This window comes from Rutidosis leptorrhynchoides, chromosome 4 (genome assembly GCF_046630445.1).
Source record: "Rutidosis leptorrhynchoides isolate AG116_Rl617_1_P2 chromosome 4, CSIRO_AGI_Rlap_v1, whole genome shotgun sequence".
NCBI classification, from domain to species: domain Eukaryota; kingdom Viridiplantae; phylum Streptophyta; class Magnoliopsida; order Asterales; family Asteraceae; genus Rutidosis; species Rutidosis leptorrhynchoides.
Window position 1 is genome coordinate 147,796,751 of NC_092336.1, and position 13,663 is coordinate 147,810,413.

Genomic DNA, 13,663 nt, shown 5'->3' on the forward strand with positions numbered 1-13,663 from the left:
GTATTAATTTCAGGATATCAACTCCAAACCCTAACTTCCAAATCTACAGATTCAATGCAGCAATCTCTGATTTTAGCTTTTTAATCAGTGATTGAAATAGATAACAAAAAGAACCATAACGCACCAGATAGAACTAACTAATATATATAACTAATTAATGAAACCTGTTGGGGGAGAATGTGGGTTAACATGAGATTATACTTAATGACTATACTAATCTTAACCCATAATGATAACTGTTTTAATGATGGCATATGCACATAGCTAAAGGTGATGGTAGACATCTTGACATAAATCATCAAGTTCACTAATCCACATTTGATCTAGCAAACGACCAAAAACCAAAGAAAGCCTAAAATGAAAAACATTGTATACGGCTGAACCACAGTAGACCGCAGGTCAGATCGTAGAGACTAGCACCCAGATTTGTGAAATCAGGGATGCACGGTCGACTCCACAGCTGACCGTGGGTCGACCGCAGAAACCTTCCATCCGAATTTTGATCGAAAAATGTTTGACCACTTTCGGGCATCTATAATTTATGAAACCTGTTCAAACATGCTTAGGATAGTTGCCTCTTTCATTCCCAAAGGAGTTTTGGTCACTAGAACATTAATATTGGTTAATCACGCCTAATGACACCTTAATGGCAATTAAGCCTAGATTAAGGATAACACATAAGTGTTATAGGAAAATATGTACATCTAAAATGTATCTAGACATACTTAGGATGGTCACCAAGTCCCAACCAAGAATTGCTCTTTTCTTGTACATGTGTTGTATATTAATGTATGCTTATACATTAATCTTCCAAATGCCACTTTGCAAGTAAAACTTACTTGTCTTAGTTTAATTATAACGACCCGAAAAAATTGTCATTGATGGCGCCGTTAACTTAGGTCCCGTTGCGTGGTCATAGTCCCTAAATGAGACACGTTTGACCAAAATTATGTCGCATTCATTTGAAACGCATAAGACTTACAAAGTTTAGTTTACCAAACGGATCGACAACAAGTTTAAGTTTACAAAAGTTGTAATGTATAAATGAAATAACTTGCTACATATTTAGTTGAAAATCACGGTTGCTATAAATAGCGTAAGTATTTAAACATTTGTTTGAATCCAAAGGTGCTATCACTAGCGTATGCATGTATGCTTGACTCCAACCAAGTAATCAAAGTGTATGCATATATGCTTGACCTCAAGCAAGTATGAGTGTACGCGGAAGCATGTATCAAATAGCCATTCATGAACCTGAGAAACATATAGAAAACTGTCAACGAAAAACGTTGGTGAAATCATAGGTGTTTGTAAACGTTGTTTTTGAACCACAAGATTTTGTATAGTTGATTATCCAAATCATTTGCATTCCAAAAGTATGTTCGCGAGCACCCAATTATCAAGACTTAACTATTTTGCACCCTGTTGCGTAGTGTTAGAACATACACTAAACTCGAAAATATATTTCATCCGCTAACGGTAGCGAACCGTCCGAATGAGGCTCGTCAAGCCCATGTGATCACATAATATAAGTTCTCACTTACACCCTGCAAGTGTAACTAATGATAATCGAATTGAGGCTTTTTGTTCTAACTCGCTGTGGAATGTTTGTTTTCGTACTTGTGTTCAAAGTATAAAAGTATGTAGTATAAAACTATATATGTTTCTCATCCCATGATTTAAAAGTATAAAAGTTGTTAAAAGATGGGACTATGATCTCACCTCGAGTGCACGAGTATAATGTACTTCACAAAGTAAACGTGTGCATGATAGTTGCTTAGCCTTGACCTAAACAAGTAAGTTGTATCAATTAACCAGTTACGACACAAGGTCGGGCGAAATGTGTTCAATTAGTCCTATGGCTCGTTACGACTCGAATATATAGCATGTGAATCACGTTGTCAAGTTTCATGCAAGAAACAAGTATAAAAGCATGTTAGAACGATTGCCTAATCGTTTGGTTAAATTTGACTAAAAGTCTAACTTGGTCAAAGTCAAAGTTAACGAAAAAGTCAACACATTCGGGTCAGGTCCCGAACTATTTTTCTAAGCTTAGAAGTCATATATAAGCATGTTGGCCAAGTTTCATGTCAATTGGGGGTGCGTAGCATAGCTAGAATTAAACAAAAATGGATATTTTTGGGCAGTCTGCCTCAGATGCGCCGCATCCAAGGCAGATGCGCTGCATCTGTGTCTAGTTCAGCAATTCTGGGGCAGTTTAACACTTAAACGAATCCAACTTCAAACAACCATAACTTATGAACTGTAAACATCCAAAACACGTATCTTATATCGTTGGAAAGGTATTTTGACGAGGAATACAACTAAATACTTTTCATCAATCAAGTTCATCATTTACAAAAACAAAAACCTCGTCGAATGATCGTTAAATGTTCAAAATCAAAGTTTCAAGTTCATAAAATGCATTTCTTGACTCGGGAATCCAATCTACACATATTATATGCCGTTTCAAAGATAATTAAACATAAAATACAACTAAACAGTTACTAATAACATTTCATGGCATTCAAAGCATCAAAAATTCATTTCAAAGTTCATCAAACCCTAACCAAAATCATGAATTCAATCATTTTGTAAATGAAGCTTTTCTAAATCAACCTACACTTCAAAATGAAGCTAATGATGCTAGTAACACATTTAATACATGAACTTTAACATTTAAACAACATTTAATCATTTAAAATCAAAGATTAAACTAACCCATTTCAAGTGTTCATGCTAGTTACTCAAAACAACAAATCGGGCAAACTAAACACATATTTATGTTAGACTTGAGCCATATACACTAACTAATACCATTTCAAGTTTATAAAATGAATTTGAGAAATCTAGAATTTTAGAAATGTTACCCAAACGAGATGAAATTGGTTCCAAAATATAGAGGACGATGAGAGGATCACGAATATTTAATTTGTTTTGATGTTTGCTTGCTTGAATTGATTTAGATGATGATTCTTTGAAGATGTTAAAAAGTGTGTTCTTGAGCTAGAGAGGAAAAAGGAGATGAGGAGGTGAAAGTATGAATGAATGGATGAGATGGGGTTGACTAGTTGACCTAGTCAACTAGTTTGGCCCCTTGGAAACTTCGTGTAGTGACCCGAACTTTTCCATGTTTATATATATATTAAATGAAATTGTTACTTACATGATTAAGTGTTTCCAACATGTTAAGCAATCAAACTTGTTAAGACTTGATTAATTGAAATAGGTTTCATATAGACAATTGACCACCCAAGTTGACCGGTGATTCACGAACGTTAAAACTTGTAAAAACTATATGATGACATATATATGGTTATATATATAGTTAACATGATATTATGATAAGTAAACATATCATTAAGTATATTAACAATGAACTACATATGTAAAAACAAGACTACTAACTTGATGATTTTGAAACGAGACATATATGTAACAATTATCGTTGTAACGATATTTAATGTATATATATATATATCATATTAAGAGATATTCATACATCATAATATCATGATAATATAATAATTTAAAATCTCATTTGATATTATAAACATTGGGTTAACAACATTTAACAAGATCGTTAACCTAAAGGTTTCAAAACAACACTTACATGTAACGACTAACGATGACTTAACGACTCAGTTAAAATGTATATACATGTAGTGTTTTAATATGTATTCATACACTTTTGAAAGACTTCAAGACACTTATCAAAATACTTCTACTTAACAAAAATGCTTACAATTACATCCTCGTTCAGTTTCATCAACAATTCTACTCGTATGCACCCGTATTCGTACTCGTACAATACATAGCTTTTAGATGTATGTACTATTGGTATATACACTCCAATGATCAGCTCTTAGCAGCCCATGTGAGTCACCAAACACATGTGGGAACCATCATTTGGCAACTAGCATGAAATATCTCATAAAATTACAAAAATATGAGTAATCATTCATGACTTATTTACATGAAAACAAAATTACATATCCTTTATATCTAATCCATACACCAACGACCAAAAACACCTACAAACACTTTCATTCTTCAATTTTCTTCATCTAATTGATCTCTCTCAGGTTCTATCTTCAAGTTCTAAGTGTTCTTCATAAATTCTACAAGTTCTAGTTTCATAAAATCAAGAATACTTCCAAGTTTGCTAGCTTACTTCCAATCTTGTAGAGTGATCATCCAACCTCAAGAAATCTTTCTTATTTACAGTAAGATATCTTTCTAATATAAGGTAATACTCATATTCAAACTTTGATTCAATTTCTATAACTATAACAATCTTATTTCGAGTGGAAATCTTACTTGAACTTGTTTTCGTGTCATGATTCTACTTCAAGAACTTTCAAGCCATCCAAGATCCTTTGAAGCTAGATCCATTTGTCTCTTTTCCAGTAGGTTTATCCACAAAACTTGAGGTAGTAATGATGTTCATAACATTATTCGATTCATACATATAAAGCTATCTTATTCGAAGGTTTAAACTTGAAATCACTAGAACATAGTTTAGTTAATTCTAAACTTGTTCGCAAACAAAAGTTAATCCTTCTAACTTGAATTTTAAAATCAACTAAAAACATGTTCTATATCTATATGATATGCTAACTTAATGATTTAAAACCTGGAAACACGAAAAACACCGTAAAACTGGACATACGCCGTCGTAGTAACACCGCGGGCTGTTTTGGATTTGATAATTAAAAACTATGATAAACTTTGATTTAAAAGTTGTTCTTATGAGAAAATGATTTTTATTATGAACATGAAACTATATCTAAAAATCATGGTTAAACTCAAAGTGGAAGTATGTTTTTCAAAATGGTCATCAAGACGTCGTTCTTTCGACTGAAATGACTACCTCTTACAAAAACGACTTGTAACTTATATTTCTAACTATAAACCTATAATTTTTCTATTTAGATTCATAAAATAGAGTTCAATATGAAACCATAGCAATTTGATTCACTCAAAACAGATTTAAAATGAAGAAGTTATGGGTAAAACAAGATTGGATATTTTTTTTTTATTTTTGTAGCTACGGGAAATATTAACAATTCTATACAAATCATATCCTAGCTAACTTATATTGTATTATACATGTATTCTAATATATTATGTAATCTTGGGATACCATAGACACGTATGCAAATGTTTTGACATATCATATCGACCCATATATATATATATATTATTTGGAACAACCATAAATACTCTATATGCAGTAATGTTGGAGTTAGCTATACAAGGTTGAGGTTGATTCCAAAAATATATATACTTTGAGTTGTGATCTAGCCTGAGACGTGTATACACTGGGTCGTGGATTGATTCAAGATAATATATATCGATTTATTTCTGTACATCTAACTATAGACAACTAGTTGTAGGTTACTAACGAGGACAGCTGACTTAATAAACTTAAAACATCAAAATGTATTAAAAGTGTTGTAAATATATTTTGAACATACTTTGATATATATGTACATATTTGTTATAGGTTCGTGAATCGACCAGTGGCCAAGTCTTACTTCCCGACGAAGTAAAAATCTGTGAAAGTGAGTTATAGCCCCACTTTTAAAATCTAATATTTTTGGGATGAGAATACATGCAGGTTTTATAAATGATTTACAAAATAGACACAAGTACGTGAAACTACATTCTATGGTTAAATTATCGAAATTGAATATGCCCTTTTTTATTAAGTCTGGTAATCTAAGAATTAGGGAACAGACACCCTAATTGACGTGAATCCTAAAGTTAGATCTATTGGGCCTAACAAACCCCATCTAAAGTACCGGATGCTTTAGTACTTCAAAATTTATATCATATCCGAAGGGTGTCCCGGAATGATGGGGATATTCTTATATATGCATCTTGTTAATGTCGGTTATCAGGTGTTCACCATATGAATGATTTTTATCTCTATGTATGTGATGCGTATTGAAATATGAAATCTTGTGGTCTATTGTTACGATTTGATATATATATATATATATATATATATATATATATATATATATATATATATATATATATATATATATATATATATATATATATATATATATATATATATATATATATATATATATATATATATATATATATAGGTTAAACCTATAACTCACCAACATTTTTTGTTGACGTTTAAAGCATGTTTATTCTCAGGTGAATATTAAGAGCTTCCGCAGTTGCATACTAAAATAAGGACAAGATTTGGAGTCCATGTTTGTATGATATTGTGTAAAAACTGCATTCAAGAAACATATGTCGATGTAATATATTTCTATTGTAAACCATTATGTAATGGTCGTGTGTAAACAATATATTTTAGATTATCATTATTTGATAATCTACGTAATGTTTTTAAAACCTTTATTGATAAAATAAAGGTTATGGTTGTTTTAAAAATGAATGCAGTCTTTGAAAAACGTCTCATATAGAGGTCAAAACCTCGCAACGAAATCAATTAATATGAAACGTTTATAATCAATATGAACGAGACATTTCAGTTGGTATCAGAGCATTGGTCTTAGAGAACCAGAATTTTGCATTAGTGTGTCTTATCAAGTTTGTTAGGATGCATTAGTGAGTCTGGACTTCGACCGTGTTTACTTGAAAAATGATTGCTTAACAAATTTTGTTGGAAACTATATATTTTTAATATGTGAATATTATGTGATATATTAATCTCTTAACGTGTTTGATATTATGTGATAGATGTCTACCTCTAGAACAAGTCCCATTGACTCACCTAATAATAATGAAGAGTCAAATGTAAATTGGAATGAATCGTGGACTGATTCACAAGTTCCCGAAGAGGAACCAGAAGAAGAGTCAGAACCGGAAGAAGAATCGGAATCGGAAGAAGAATCAGAACCGGAAGAAGAAATAGAACCAGTGGGGGAAATAATAAAATGGTTAAGTAGAAGAAAATCCCCAACCAACCGACCAAAGTTAATTATGGTCAATGGTGTTTCCGCCAAGGAAGCAAAGTATTGGGAGGATTACCAATTCTCCGATGAATCGGATCCCGACAAGGATTCCGATGATGTTATAGAAATTACCCCAACAAAATTTAATAAGGCAAAAGAGAACAATAAGGGAAAGGGCATAAAAATAGAGAAATTTGATTCCAAACCCGATGAACTTTATATGTATCATCAACACCCGTATTTCTTAAGTTGTGACAATAACCCGGGAACCTCTAAACCACCAGGTTTTTCTAAACCAATGTGGAAAACGACGGCTCGTATTAGGGGAACATCATATATCCCTAGAAACTTAGCAAAACAAACCAAAACCGAAGAAGAAGAAACGAGCGAGTCGGAATAAGATAGTTGTATTCGTGTAGTGTAATATATGTAATATAGTGTACTTATGCTTTATGATATATGTAAAAATTGCTTGTATTAATAAGTATTTTTTTTATGAATCTAACTCTTGTCTATTTTACAGTATAAAACCACAAAATGGATAGACAACCCAATATTTTAAGAGACCTACCCGGAGACATGATTGATGAAATCTTGTCTAGAGTCGGTCAGAATTCCTCAGCACAACTATTTAAGGCGAGATCAGTTTGTAAGACATTCGAAGAACGTTCCAAGAATGCCTTGGTTTATAAAAGACTTTCGTTCGAAAGATGGGGGATATCACATTGGGAAATCCATAAGTTACGATGTGTTGACTTTGACGCATATATTGCGGGGAACCCAAATGCTATTTTACGCAACGGGTTAAGAAATTATTTTGACTCAATATATCCGAATATAGGATTTTGTGATTTAGAAAAAGCGGCTAACATGCAACATAAAGAAGCATGTTATGCTTACGGGTTAGTAATGTTTACTTCTCACCAAAGTGAGAACAAGAACATCGGGCTACAACTATTAAACAAAACGTTCTCACAAGTGACGGAGTCAGTAATTGGGGTAAGAAATGAGGTTTTTAGGTTATTACGAGACTGTTGGTCATTACGTAACCTTCATCCTTTTGATGACGTTACAACACATTGTCTTACTATCTGTCACAACGGTTATATTCCACAAAACTAAGGATGGGAAGTGGTATTAGTAAAACCAGAATGCATGACTTGTTTCTGGACGTATGAATTACATGTCTTTATTGCCTTTGCTGAACGCCTTATTTATTAACTAGAATTATCTTCTCAACTACTTTGTATCAAAGTTTTATGTGCTATATTTCATGCTATATGTAAAATAGCGGTATTGTAAGTTTGCAAGTTATTGTATAAATGTTTGAATATGATATTTTTTTTTTGTGTTTAGTGTTTCATATAGAATTGTAATAGTTGAAATGGTATGTTAGCTACTAAGTATGAACTTAACGGGTAGACCCGAATTAAAGAGTATAAAACGCTAATATGAAGAAAGAGCTTTTATAAATAAGTTCATATTACGCTACGAAATACTATTGACTACTCTTGATATTCTATATGATTAACTCGTTTCATTTGACTATTTTGAAGGAAATGGCACCGACTACTCGACACACCTTGAATATGAGCAAAGAGGAATTTCGTGCCTTTCTTGCTTCAAATATAGCCGCAGTACAGGCCGCGCTACATACCAACAATAACTCTGAATCTAGCAATATAGCTAACGGCGCAAGAAATCGTGTAGGATGCTCCTACAAGGAATTCACTGCCTGCAAACCTTCAGAATTTGATGGGACCGAAGGACCAATCAGATTGAAACGGTGGACCGAGAAAGTTGAATCGGTCTTTGCCATAAGTAAGTGTGCTGAAGTAGACAAAGTGAAGTACGCTACGCATACCTTCACAGGTATTGCGTTAACATGATGGAATACCTATCTAGAGCAAGTGGGACAAGATGCTGCTTATGCGCTACCGTGGTCAGCATTCAAGCACTTGATGAACGAGAAGTACCGTCCCAGAACCGACTTCAATAAGCTCAAGTCAGAACTTAGAGGGTTACGAACACAGGGATTCGATATTACTTCGTACGAAAGACGATTCACAGAATTGTGCCTATTGTGTCCGAGAGCATTCGAAGATGAGGAAGAGAAGATCGACGCATTTGTGAAAGGGTTACCGGAGAGAATCCAAGAAGATATAAGTTCACACGAGCCTGCCTCCATACAAAAGGCATGTAGAATGGCTCACAAACTAGTGAACCAGATTGAGGGAAGAATTAAAGAACAGGCGGCCGAAGAGGCCAACGTGAAGTTAGTCAAAAGAAAGTGGGAGGAAAACGGTGATAAGAGTCACCAAAACAACAACTATCCCAACAATCGCAACATCAATCGCAGCTACAACAAACGGCACAACAACAACAACAACAACTACAACAATCATCCCAACAACAATAACAACCGCAACAACAACAACAATCAGAAGCAGCTATGCCAAAGGTGTGAAAAGTATCACTCGGGGTTTTGCACCAAATTTTGCAACAAGTGTAAAAGAAATGGTCATAGTGCGGCGAAGTGTGAGGTCTACAGACCAGGGGTTAACAGAACGACAAGAACAAATGGTGTCGGAACGAGTAATGGCAGAGCAAGTAGTGTCGGAGCAAGTTATGCCAATGTAGTTTGTTATAAATGTGGAAAACCGGGCCACATTATTAGAAATTGCCCGAACCAGGAGAACACGAATGGACAAGGCCGCGGAAGAGTTTTCAATATTAATGCGGCAGAGGCACAGGAAGACCCGGAGCTTGTTACGGGTACGTTTCTTATTGACAATAAATCTGCTTACGTTTTATTTGATTCGGGTGCGGATAGAAGCTATATGAGTAGAGATTTTTGTGCTAAATTAAGTTTTCCATTGACGCCTTTGGATAGTAAATTTTTACTCGAATTAGCAAATGGTAAATTAATTTCAGCAGATAATATATGTCGGAATCGAGAAATTAAACTGGTTAGCGAAACATTTAAGATTGACTTGATACCAGTGGAGTTAGGGAGTTTTGATGTGATAATCGGTATGGACTGATTGAAAGAAGTGAAAGCAGAGATCATTTGTTACAAAAATGCAATTCGCATTATACGAAAAAAAGGAAAACCCTTAATGGTGTACGGAGAAAAGGGCAACACGAAGCTACATCTTATTAGTAATTTGAAGGCACAAAAACTAATAAGAAAAGGCTGTTATGCTATTCTAGCACACGTCGAGAAAGTACAAACTGAAGAAAAGAGCATCAATGATGTTCCCGTCGCAAAAGAATTTCCCGATGTATTTCCGAAAGAATTACCGGGATTACCCCCACATCGATCCGTTGAATTTCAAATAGATCTTGTACCAGGAGCTGCACCAATAGCTCGTGCTCCTTACAGACTCTCACCCAACGAGATGAAAGAACTGCAAAGCCAATTACAAGAACTTTTAGAGCGTGGTTTCATTCGACCAAGCACATCACCGTGGGGAGCTCCTGTTTTGTTTGTCAAGAAGAAAGATGGTACATTCAGGTTGTGTATCGACTACTGAGAGTTGAACAAACTTACCATCAAGAACTGCTACCCACTACCGAGAATCAATGACTTATTTGATCAACTACAAGGCTCGTCTATTTATTCAAAGATTGACTTACGTTCCGGGTATCATCAAATGCGGGTGAAAGAAGATGATATTCCAAAGACTGCTTTCAGAACACGTTACGGTCATTACGAGTTTATGGTCATGCCGTTTGGTTTAAATAATGCACCTGCTGTGTTCATAGACCTTATGAACCGAGTGTGTGGACCATACCTTGACAAGTTTGTCAATATTTTCATTGATGACATACTTATTTACTCAAAGAATGACCAAGAACACGGTGAACATTTGAGAAAGGTGTTAGAAGTATTGAGGAAGGAAGAATTGTACGCTAAGTTTTCAAAGTGTGCATTTTGGTTGGAAGAAGTTCAATTCCTCGGTCACATAGTGAACAAAGAAGGTATTAAGGTGGATCCGGCAAAGATAGAAACTGTTGAAAAGTGGGAAACCCCGAAAACTCCGAAACACATACGCCAGTTTTTAGGACTAGCTGGTTACTACAAAAGGTTCATCCAAGTGTAATGACCCGGAAATTTCTGACCAAATTTAAACCTTAATCTTTAAACATTTCCGACACGTTAAGCAAAATCTGTAATGTTGAGTCTAGAAAGTAAGAAATCTATATTCAGATAATCAGTTAACCTTTGACCATGTCCGACGATTCATGAACAGTTGTTTGTAAATAAATATATAAATATCAACTATTTAGTAAAAGTCATCACATAAATAAAATAATATTATTATTTATATCATTAATAAGATTAGTATTATCATCATTATTAGTATTATTTTTAGTATTATTTTGGTGTTATTATTATTATAAATATTATTATATCTATTAAATTATTTATTCTTTTTACATATATATTATTACTATTAGTATTTGTATTATTAGTATTTATATTCTTTTATTTATCAAGATTATAATTACAAGAGTAGCAGATGACTCCAATCAGTTCCATCGTAATCACACTATTTTTTTTTAATCTTGTATGTGGTCTCTAAATCGAATCCAAATCTCATATGCAACCAAAAATTATGTGGACTTAATTACCTGCTTTAATTTTTTTTTCTTCATCTGCTACAGATATGCTAGTACTTCTTGTCTACTATGGTTACACGTATCATCCCCTTAAATGCAAATAAATTGATCGAATATACATTCATTCAACTACTCAGATAACAAACCACCACATCTACTATATTCTTTCTTTCTCTACTAATAACCACCAACAAAATCTCTCTCTCTCTCCTGTCTTTGGTTATCAGGATTAAAACCGAATCATCATGTTGCTAACCTACTACTTTACGTCACTGTTACGATAAACGAAGGTAATAACTAACGACTATTGTGTTTCTGTTTTGCTAAGGAATGAACTCACAACCAAACAATTTATCAAATCCACAAACCTCTTCGCTGTAATCTGCTACGTTACTTAAACCTTCTGTTTCCATTTTAATTTGATCACCATTAACCCATCATTCTATCACCACTACGATCACCATGCAACAACTATCATCTTGCCACCCTCACCCTACAACCGCCACCACATATATCTCTCTATATATTTCCCTCTCTTCCTCTATATACGATCAATGAAACCACAACCAATAAACCCCCCTTTCGAACACCTTTAACTACTGCTATTACGATTTATCCTTTCCTGTTTGCAACAACCTGTATATGTTATTTTAATCACGCATGCTACTTCACCTTTTTGCTTTTAGTCGTCAAGAATGATGATATCAAGATAGTTGGTGAGGATAATAAAATAAAAGATAGTGAAATCGTGACTAGGAGGGGAAATAACGACTAAAGTGAGGGCTTGTTCCCCACCATGTTTATTTTAGTTCTATTTCAAAACACAGATATAGGAATTGGACTTATGAATTCATTTGTCTGATGGGCATTTGAATCCATTTAATCAGAAACTTGGGCTGCGGGATTTTTCTGTTTGGGCTGCTAGTTTATTGTTTTCCCTTTCTTCTTGCTCGAGTATTCCTCAACTTATATGTGGATCAATGGTGAATCAATAGGATGATGCTGATAGCTAGGTGTGATAATGATGATGATACACGGTTATAACTAGCAATGATAATCACGAGTTTAAGATTGATGATGTATGATTCTAAGATAATAAGGATTATAAGGATCATTAAGATAAAAATGATATTCGATAATGATAATGATTGAATTGCAAATATTGTACGAATAATGGGGATGAGCTGTAAAGATAAAAAAAAGGTGCGTATATGTTTTTGTCTTGCTCGAATCATCCCCTTTTGCTTTAAACCGTCGACTGTGATTTCCTATTAAGAACCGAAACCCTTAATGGGCTTTAACTACAAAATATTCAAACTGATTATTACTATTGGGCCAAAATAAAGAAGTGGGCCGAGGGTGGTTAAATAGATTTAGGCTACTATTAAGTCACATAAGCCATGACAGAGGAGTGGTTTGGTGTTCTATGGAGTTAGCAAGAGGTCGCGGGTTCGAGTCCCTGCTTGGACACTTTATTTCCTTTTTAGCATTTTAAGGTAGTTTTGATAAAATTATTATTATTATTATTATTATTATTATTATTATTATTATTATTATTATTATTATTATTATTATTATTATTATTATTATTATTATTATTATTATTATTATTATTATTATTATTATTATTGTTAATATTATCATTAAATCATTAAAAACATAATTATTACTAAAATAAGTATTATTAGCATTAATATCATTATAAATATCATTATTAGTAAAAGTATTTATTATTATAATTATTAATACTACTATTATTATGATCATTTTTATTTTCAAAAATATTAAAAATTTCACTTTTATTATTGTTAACATTTTTAGTATTATTATCAGTATTAGACAAATTATCATTTTTATCAAACTTATTATTATTAGTATTATTATTTTTAAACAAATACACCTTTTAATTTTTATTATTTTACCAAATAAATATTTGTTATATAAAAATATATTTAAACATATATGACTTAAATATATTAATATTTTATAAGCAATACTAATTATGTATCTAAAGTATATGAAATAAAAATAATTAATTAAGTTATTAAGGCAACATATAAATTACTAAGATAATAAATATTATATAAATT